Source organism: Cornus florida, unplaced genomic scaffold, assembly GCF_030987335.1.
Source record: "Cornus florida cultivar Cherokee Brave unplaced genomic scaffold, ASM3098733v1 CherokeeBrave_3.0.0_Hap2_Chr01, whole genome shotgun sequence".
NCBI classification, from domain to species: domain Eukaryota; kingdom Viridiplantae; phylum Streptophyta; class Magnoliopsida; order Cornales; family Cornaceae; genus Cornus; species Cornus florida.
In genome coordinates this window covers 118,841,181-118,850,977 of record NW_026775571.1, presented here as the reverse complement: position 1 = coordinate 118,850,977, position 9,797 = coordinate 118,841,181, and the positions used below count along the sequence as shown (strand labels likewise).

The window sequence follows — 9,797 nt, the reverse complement described above, 5'->3', positions numbered from 1 at the left end:
TGGGTCACCTTGTGATTTTTGAATTTTGGAATTAATTGGGGTTTTTCTTCATTTCTTGAGGTAGGTGTGTTCTAATGCCCATTTCTTTGAGCTTTGTGAGTTAATCCTCCTTATTTGTTGTATAAGCATGTTTATGTTGTGTTAAATTAATGAGATATGATCCATATGTTGTATACATGATTTTTATGTCGTGTAGAATGGGTATGATTATGTGCTAATTGTTTTGTTGAGGCAATGCATGCTTATGTGAGCTTGTTTATGCTTTATGTAATTAAATTGCAGGATTTGTGATTTGAAAGTATGATAAATACCTTAGTAAATTTCTATCAAGCATTCAATATTGTTAAGGTTGGAATCTATGAAATTATGCCATTTGAAATGCATGAAGCACTTATGCATTATCATTGGGCAAGAAAAGGGAACTTGATTTGGAATGAAAAGAAAATTTTGTTTTTGGAAAAAAAAATTGAAAGTGGTTTGCGAAAACTCGGGCGCCTAGGAGTTGCTTAATGATCCGTGGCATTAATGTGATCTAGAGAGAATGAGGGAGAGACCTTAGCGTGGTTGAGCTACCTAGGTCTGAAATGACGCCTTGGAGTTGTTTTGTGATTGGGGATACCTAGCCAGCCCTTTTCTCGTGGCGCTATGAAGTTGCCATGGGTTAGGTTGCAACAACGGTTTGGAATAGAAAAACAGAAATGTTTTGGAAACAGGGAGCGACATTGCATAACATTGCATTCCATTAATATGGCATAGTTTGTTTATGGCTTGGTTGTTGTTGTTGTTGATGTTGTCATTGTATTTTTCCTCGGAATGGCATGATCTTGTTCTCCTTTTTTTTTATATTTTGTTTGGATTTATGGGGTCATTAAGAGGTGTATTTTAGGCACCTTCTACCGAGCTTTCGTGCTCACCCATTCCTTTATTATTTTTCAGGTCACGGCAAGAAGGTACTTGATGATATTCCTTTATATGCGTAGTCGATGTTGATGATTGTATTATTTTTGTAATAACTATAACAAACTTGTATTATTTTAAAATTGTCACCATAGTGGAGTGACTATCCTTTTGGATTTATTTTGTATGTTTTAGTAATGTAATTAATAGAACGTGTTTCTGGATTATCTAAAATCATGTTAGCAATATCGTTATTTTATTGGGTGTTTCCACATAAGTGTAGAAATATATATAAATATGTATAATTTTATATGTATATATTGTGATACCCTCGGATTTCCGCATGTGGGTTGGCCAGGCCCACGCCCGAGTACCCGAGGATATAAAAAATAAATGGCAATAATCAAACACAGAATACAAATATGATAAATAGGAATGAACAAAATTGTTGAAAGAAAACTAAAATGATAATCCATTAATGAAATCCTCAGAAATTTTTTTTATAAATAAGAAAATATTCTGATACATCCAATCCTCCATTACTAATATAACTCGGGAATCCATACTATGTGGACCCCTGGAAAACCAAAACTAAATAAATGACAGCAATAACTGTCTACATCAGAAAACTGAAACATAAATGAACTCCAAAGTAACACAATCCGGAAGAGTGAAGAAGGTGATCCCTGCTCAGCATGAACAATCCCTATTCCTGACGAATACTTGAAAAATGATGGTGGGTCAAGCCCACAAACAAGTTCTACTCTACTACAATCCAAGCAGAGACCCAATACGTAGATACATCCTAGATAACCCCAACAATAGCTAAATAGTCCATATATGTATATATATACACACTATAGAACGCTCGCTAGCCCAATAGTTCTGTCTTAGCCTGAATAGAAGGTAACACGCAAATCGCACATCACGTGGGCATATATACCTAAACCTACCAGGGAACATCAACTATGTCCAGTTATCCATCCTAGGAAATATACGTACCCTAACCATGATCTTGAGACTCATGCTTATATCACGGTACCATAATCATATATATTTAATATCCTTCCTAATACAGAATATAGAAACAAACATCCAATATGCCATTCAACTATTTTAGTTGACCTGACATGAATATAGGTAGGATTTAACTTTTATAGTTAATCCATTCCTTATTCTAAAATAGGTAGGAGTTAACATTTTAATCTAATCCGTACCTAATATACCACCGTTCCATATCTGTGCATATTATCCATAACATCCATGTAATTGACAGAACAACATTTAATGGTTTATCAATTAAAATCCAGAACAATATCATATAATTAACAAAACATAATTTAATAGTTCATCAATTAAAATCCAGAACAACAAACATGTAATTGATAGAACATAATTTAATAGTTCATCAATTAAAAATCCCACATAAGCATAAATAAAGTCTGATAAGTATATGACCTTATTATGCCTCCAAAACAAGGTTTAAAATCATACTACAGTCCGTTAAATTGCTAAAATAAAATTAAGCCATTAAATCGCTTATATCCGTTAACAGCATACAAAATTATTTAAACTTTCATACTGCTCAATCCATTAGTATAAAGATATAAATTATGCAATATGGGGTTTTATATTACTTGAAATAATGTTTAGAATCCTTAATATCAACCCAGAACAGTCCAAGAACCCCAAAAATATCAAAACAGTACTTAAAACCACGTCCAGTACACATTTAGGCAAGAGAGTAAGCTCTCAAAAGTTACGAGCCAGCTCTCAAGCAATGGGAGCTAGCTCCTCTACCTTGGGAGCCGGCTCTATGACTTAGGGAGCCGGTTCCCTCAATCTATGGAGCCGGCTCTCTCTCTCATAGAGAGCCATGGTCAAAAAACTTAGGGAGCCGGCTCCATTCCCTTGGGAGCCAGCTCTGTCCCTACTTCTTGTCATCGTCTTCGTCTCCGACAATGTTAAAAACCCTCTGTAATGTCTTAGTTTAAGTTCCTAAAGGTCCAACTATATTCCAAATCATCCAGAAAAATTATAAAACCCAGTACGCATCGTTACAAAAAACTTAAAACAGAATTGAAACAAGTTATATAGAAAATCAATTTCCATGCAACACATATATTACATTTTAAAATCTGAAGTAACATGCATACTTAATCAATTTTAATATCCGTTTAGTTCCTGGAGACTACCTAGGCATGCATAGAACACAGGTCAAAGGAAAAGAGTAAGAAATAAAACTTGCCTCTTAAGGTTTGATTGAAATCTTTAACCATCCTCTGCTTAGACTTTCCGTTGACCTCTGATTGTCATCAAGTCCTTTGTTTCCCTAGGTTCAACCCACGAGTAAGCCTCAATAGCCTCTCCTTGGTCCAGCCCCTTGTTCCCAGACAAACCCTAATTCTTCCTCTCAGTTTTCTCTCAAACTTCTCTGTAATTCTCTCTGCCTCCACTGCTTCGTGAATAGGGTTCTAAACCCTTGGCATCTATACATGAAGTTATATTAATATAGGCTTATTAAAACCCTAAACCTAATTATATGAGGAGACGGAAAAGAAAAGAAAAGACAAGAAAATATAAAATAAATATTTATATAAGTCGGCTATCTCACAACGTGCTTTCATAATTTATATATAAAATCCTAAAATTATATTATACATATTTAATGAATAATGATACTAATGTAATCATTAATAATATTTAATAATTAAATTAACCCTATATACATATATACCCATATATATATTTATAACCATCCACGAGTATTATTCGTACCCACTACACCTCCTATCCAAACGGTCCATGAGACCCAGTTGTTTGGTCCATTACTACTGTCCAAGTCCATCCTTAAAATAAAAATTTAAAATTTCAAACACTATTTAATAAAACAAAGAAACAATTACTTCAATTACCACATAAGCATACAATTAAATTAAAACAAATAATTCAATTAAACACATACCATCAAGCCACATAAACACATAGCCATATAAGCACCGAAAATGCAATAAAATAAAATTATTAAATTCTAATTATATCATTTTTAAAATTAGGGGTATTACATATATGTACACGTTCAATGGCGTGTTGTTATGATGAGTGGTATTTCAGTGGTGCTTAGCGTTATGGGATAGTTGTGTACAAAAAAATTGGTTGATCAAATAATGGATAAAGGAAAAAAATTCTAAACCTAGGGAGTTTCGGTCGACGTGTAAGTAACTACACGTCGACCAATATGTCCAAATTTTGTGTAGTGAACTTTTACACTGTACAAGGCACAAACTGGTTAACATGAAACTTTCACGTCGACCGATTCACTGAAACCAGTCAATGTGTAAGTGTTACATGTCAACTGGTTCCTATGTGTTTTACCCTTGTGGTTTATTTTTCCATTTTGACCTTTTTGACTCACTCAAGTATATCGTTACACATTATATGACCCAGTATAATACATTAATAATATTTTGACTACGGAAATAACTGTATTAATCCCTAACTTCACCCTATTCATTGTATAACTCAAGTAAATGACTATGGCACCCTTTTGAGTCTTAAACCATTATAATTATGATGAATGACCATTTTTATCCTTGTTGGACTTTAAAGTAGCAATTTAATGTGAAATGACTGTGTTACCATCGGATGATTTTAGGTCACCCGGATCCAGTGGACCTGGGTCGTTATAGGACAATTTGAGGAAGAGAAGATAAATCATCGTCAACCCGTGTTGTCTGTGTATGAATGATGGAGAATCTGTGGATCACCTTCTCTTGCATTATCCCGTGGCTCATGGCTGCAGGAGTCTTATTTTGGGTCTTTTTGGCGTCCAGTGGGTTATGCCCCGGACCTCAAGGGACTTGATTGATATTTGGAGGGGCCAAAGGGTGGGAGCGCGTGTTCGCAATTTTTTGGAGGGTGACCCCTATCTATGTTTGGTGGAGTCTCTAGAAAGAGCGGAATAAAATATCTTTTGATGAGGAGGAAATCTCCATTGGGGCGTTGAAGTTTTCTATTATTTGTTCTCTTTTTAGTTGGGGTATGGGGAAAGATTTTATATCTTTAGATGAGATCATGAACCTTTTTGGGTCTTTGGGTCCATAAGTCTTTTCCTTCCTCCTTTTTTCGATTTTTTGTACATCTCTTGGTATGCGTTTTCCTCCTGAACGCTTTCAAATACATTTTTACTTATCATATATATATATATATATATATTTAATTCAATTAAAAAATCTAATTAGAGAAGGAAATATATAATATTAAAAAAATTAAATTACTGAAATTTTATAGAAAATCTAATCCAAGAAGAAAATATAGAATATTAAGAAACTTATTTATTTAATAAAGTTTTTTAAAAAAATCTAATTAGATAATGAAATACTAATACTAATAATAATATAGTAGTAGGAAATACTCAAATTTAATAAATAAAAATCTTATTAGAGAATGAGATATATTATACTAAAAAAAATATTTAATAATATATTGGTAGAAAATACTAATTAGAAAATAAAATATATAATATTTAAAAACAGAATTACTAAAATTCAATAAAAGAAAATATATATAATATTAAAAATTATTTATTAAATTCAATAAAAAGAAATCTAATTAGAAGAGGAATACTAATAATAATATAGTAGGCTCCATTGTTTAGACGTAAAATATTTTTCAAAAAATATTTTTATATTTTCTGGTGTTTGGTTGTCGTAAAATATTTACGAAGAAAAAAAATATTAAAATTTTAAAAAAATAATTTATCCGTAAATTTTTGACAAGTTATTTTATATGACCCGCCCGACAGACTCAACCTCAACTTCAACGTAGACCTTTGTCAAACACCGATAAAGTAACCTGAAAAATAAAAGTATTTTTTAAAAATAATATTTTACGTCGAAATAAACGAACCGTAATAAAAAATAGTTAAAGAAAAAAAAATATAATGACGGCGTGTTGGAGTTTAGAAAGGTATAAATGTCCAATTGATCCAATGCGAAAGCGGGTGAGACTTTTCTCAAAGAAAGAAATTCCCAATCTATCACCACCAGTTTCGTAGTCCTGTCCCCCATCCATGGAAATTTTATAGACGGCATCCAATAAGTCATTGGAGACGCGTATGGTTCAGTCAAATAATTGGGACTCAAATTTTACCCGGTTCTATTATTTTATGTTTATGAGAATTAATTATAATATATTAAATTTAGATTGATAACTATAGCAGCGCGAATTAATGTTCTTCCTCTACTGATAAAGTGACTAATTCCGAAATCGCAATTGAATCCGCTGGTTTATCCAACTCCAATGACTACATTTTATTCAAAAATACAAGGGCAGACCCAGCAAGTTTCATTTGGGGTCAACACTAATAATATGAAAATTATAATATATTTTTTCTTCAAATTAGAAATCCTACCATAATATATATATTTTTTTTTACGTAAAAGAAAATCTAAGATTGCTTATAAATATATTATAATTTTGGATTGATAGCAGCCTATTATAAAGTGGGTCCATTAGTGGGATATTTTAAGAGGCGGGCGATAGTCCCTCGCCAGTCCTCCGCACCTGGAAAAATAGAAGTGGTCCGCTTAGACCTATCATGCATATATATCTATCAATATAATGAATGAATGGCCTCTTGGCATTTTCATCGTATACTTGTTCAATATAAGATGGTTGGACAATAGATGAATTATTAAGCAAACCACAAATTTCATATTAAAATGAATGGCAACCATTTCATAACGACTTCAAGTCTTCAAAGAGTACGTTGAACCTAACTAGCTAGCTAGTATAAAACTGGACTTGTGTTTTGTTTTGTATCTCGAAGCTATCTCTGTTCTTTAACATGGCCATTTCAAAGCTAATTTCAATATGTTTCTTACTTCAATTGTTCTTTCTAGCTTTCTCTTTTGATCTAGCAAATGCGCAGGGCTTGAAAGTCGGGTTTTACAAGAAAACATGCCCTAATGTTGAGGCCATAGTTAAGAAGACGATGGATCAAGTCATGTCAGTAGCGCCAAGTCTTGCTGGCCCGTTGTTAAGAATGCATTTCCATGATTGTTTCGTTAGGGTACGTTCCGTACGAAAATACAAGGTTTCAACTTTAATTTCTAACTATTTTTTACAAAGAATAACTTGTAGTTAATTACTACTTATGTTAATTAATTTGCAGGGTTGTGAAGGGTCAGTGCTATTGAATTCCCCGACTAAAAAAGCTGAAAAAGATGCACAAAACCTCAGAGGCTTTCAAATTATAGATAAAGTGAAGTCTGCATTAGAGAAAGCATGTCCTGGAGTTGTTTCATGTGCTGACATACTAGCCCTAGTAGCTAGGGTTGTAACGGTCGCGGTACTATATATACATTATATATATATCTTTCCCCATTGATCCATCTTTTGTTTTGTATTATATTACTGTATATATTGTAGCTTTATGTTTCAGACTACTTAAGCTTTTAATTATCATATGAAAGGGCTATGCTGGGAGGTTGAAACTGGGCGAAGAGATGGAAGAGTATCAAATATGACGGAGGCCAAGAATAATTTATTATCGCCTGAAGGAAACATTAGCACATTGAAATCAGGATTTCAACAAAGAGGTCTAAGTACAAAAGACCTAGTAGTGCTATCAGGTACTTGAATATATATGTGTGTGTGCGCGCTTGCGCTTATATACAAATATGTACTTAAAGACAAAACAATTTGGACTACATATTTAACCTTTTTATTATTATTATTTTTTTTATTATCACTAATTAGGTGGACACACAATTGGGATTTCTCATTGTTCTTCGTTCAATAAACGCCTTTACAACTTCACTGGAAAGGGTGGTACTGATCCGACTTTGGATCCCAACTACATAGCAAAGTTGACAATGAAATGCAAGCCAGGAGATAACATCTCATTTGTAGAGATGGATCCAGGAAGCTCCAAGACATTTGATGAAAAATACTTCACACTCGTGGCGAAAAGAAGGGGACTTTTTCAGTCAGATGCAGCTCTACTTGACGACGAAGAGACGAAAGCTTATGTCAAACTTCAAGCTACAACCCATGGATCTACTTTCTTCAAGGACTTTGGTGTATCTATGGTTAAAATGGATAGGATTGGAGTTCTTACGGGCGAGGCTGGTGAAATCAGGAAAGTTTGCACTATGGTTAACTGAAAATCAGCCGGTGCACCAATGGACACTAGCCTCCAAAAGGGGAGGTAGTATAATAGTGAGCGTCTGTGGGTTTGTTTGTACTATTACAATAGTTTTTACGTCTGTGGGTTTGTTTGTACTATTACAATAGTTTTTACGGAGGGGAGCCAGTAATAAATATTTGTGGGGACCAAATTAATTAATATAAAATTAAATTTAAAAAATAAAATAGAATACTTGTAATTTTTTTTAGTTCATTTTTAACATTAAGAGCATGTGTTTATAGTGATATGAAAAGAAAAATAGAGCAAACTAAGAATAGTTAGGTTTTCAAGTGTCAACCGTATTTTTTTTTTCTTCTCTCTAATTCATAACAAATAATATATATATGTGTGACTTTGTGTGTATAAATAAAATATGTTATAATAAGGATTATCATAATAGTAGTTATTATTATTATTATTATTATTATTATTATTATTATTATTAATATTTACTATATTTTGAATTTATTAAAGCAATAGGTTTATTTAAATTTGAAGGGTTATAAGTAATTTCATTCACAAATCATATCTCTCAAAAAAAAAAAAAAAAATCATTCACAAACTACATTCAATAATCATAAGGTAAACCATAAATAGAAATTTTTTTAGAATTTGGAAAAGGCAAGATATGATTTTATATAAAAAAAAAATCACCATTAGTAACTATAATAATGGTTTTTTTAACTATATTTTGAATTTTTTAAAACAAGATGTTTATTCGAATTTGAAGGGTCATTTACAAACCACATTCAATAATCATAAGATAAACCATAAATAGATTTTTTTTAGAATTTGGGAGAGACAAACTTTAATTTTTATATAAAAATCACCATTAAAATCACCATTAGTAACTATAATTTAGTACCTTAAATAGATTTTTATAAAAATTTTGAAGAACGAACTTTAGTTTTTAGAAAAATTACCATCAATAACTATAATTTAGTACTATAAATAGATTTTACAAAAAATTTGGGGGGGCCAATTTAATTTTTATAAAGAAAAATGTCTATTAATATATATAATTTAGTACTAATGCTAAAAAATTTGGGGGGGCCGGTGGCCCCCTCTCCCTCCGCCCCTGAACCAACTTGCTATTAAGGATATGGTAGAAAGAAATAATAGAAAAAGAGCTCCAGTATAAAGATCATCATTAGTGTGTAAACCGATTGTATACCACCACTGATAAACATTAGAATACGCGATATTCACTATTGGAACTGGGTTGGAACACTAAGCGGCTCTAGATTCAGGGGCTCTGGCTATAGCCGAACACGAGGGAAAGATCGTTTATACCGATACTGTATCCGAAAACTCGCGGTTCACCCTGTCAACCCCCCGGGGCCCAAATAACTCAATTTTCTCCCATGAACTATTTGTGTCAATGGATTAACACTGATATCCTTGAGAGAGAGAACATCCCTTATTCAAGCACTTTTTTGACTGACTGCCAGAGTTGAGTAGGCTAGAAGCCAGAAAGACAGATCAGTTGGAAGGTTGAGTGATAGACGTGAAGATTACTTTTTACCACAATTCTCTAAAGACTAAATTCAAATTTTTTTTTTTTTTTTTTCAACAAAGTAATTAAATAATTATTTTTCAAATAGTAATTAAAATTATTTTTTTTAAATAATCACACTAATATACTACTAATAATTAAGATAAACAAATTACAAGATTAAACAATAATGATAATTTACAAAATCTTAAC

At 32.3% G+C, this 9,797-nt stretch overlaps 1 pseudogene; it reads left to right on the top strand.

Annotated features, from left to right (window-relative positions):
- Window positions 1–6,668: 6,668 nt before the first annotated feature.
- On the top strand, window positions 6,669–8,363 carry LOC132266878 (peroxidase 27-like; annotated as a pseudogene).
- The last annotated feature ends 1,434 nt before the right edge of the window (window positions 8,364–9,797 follow it).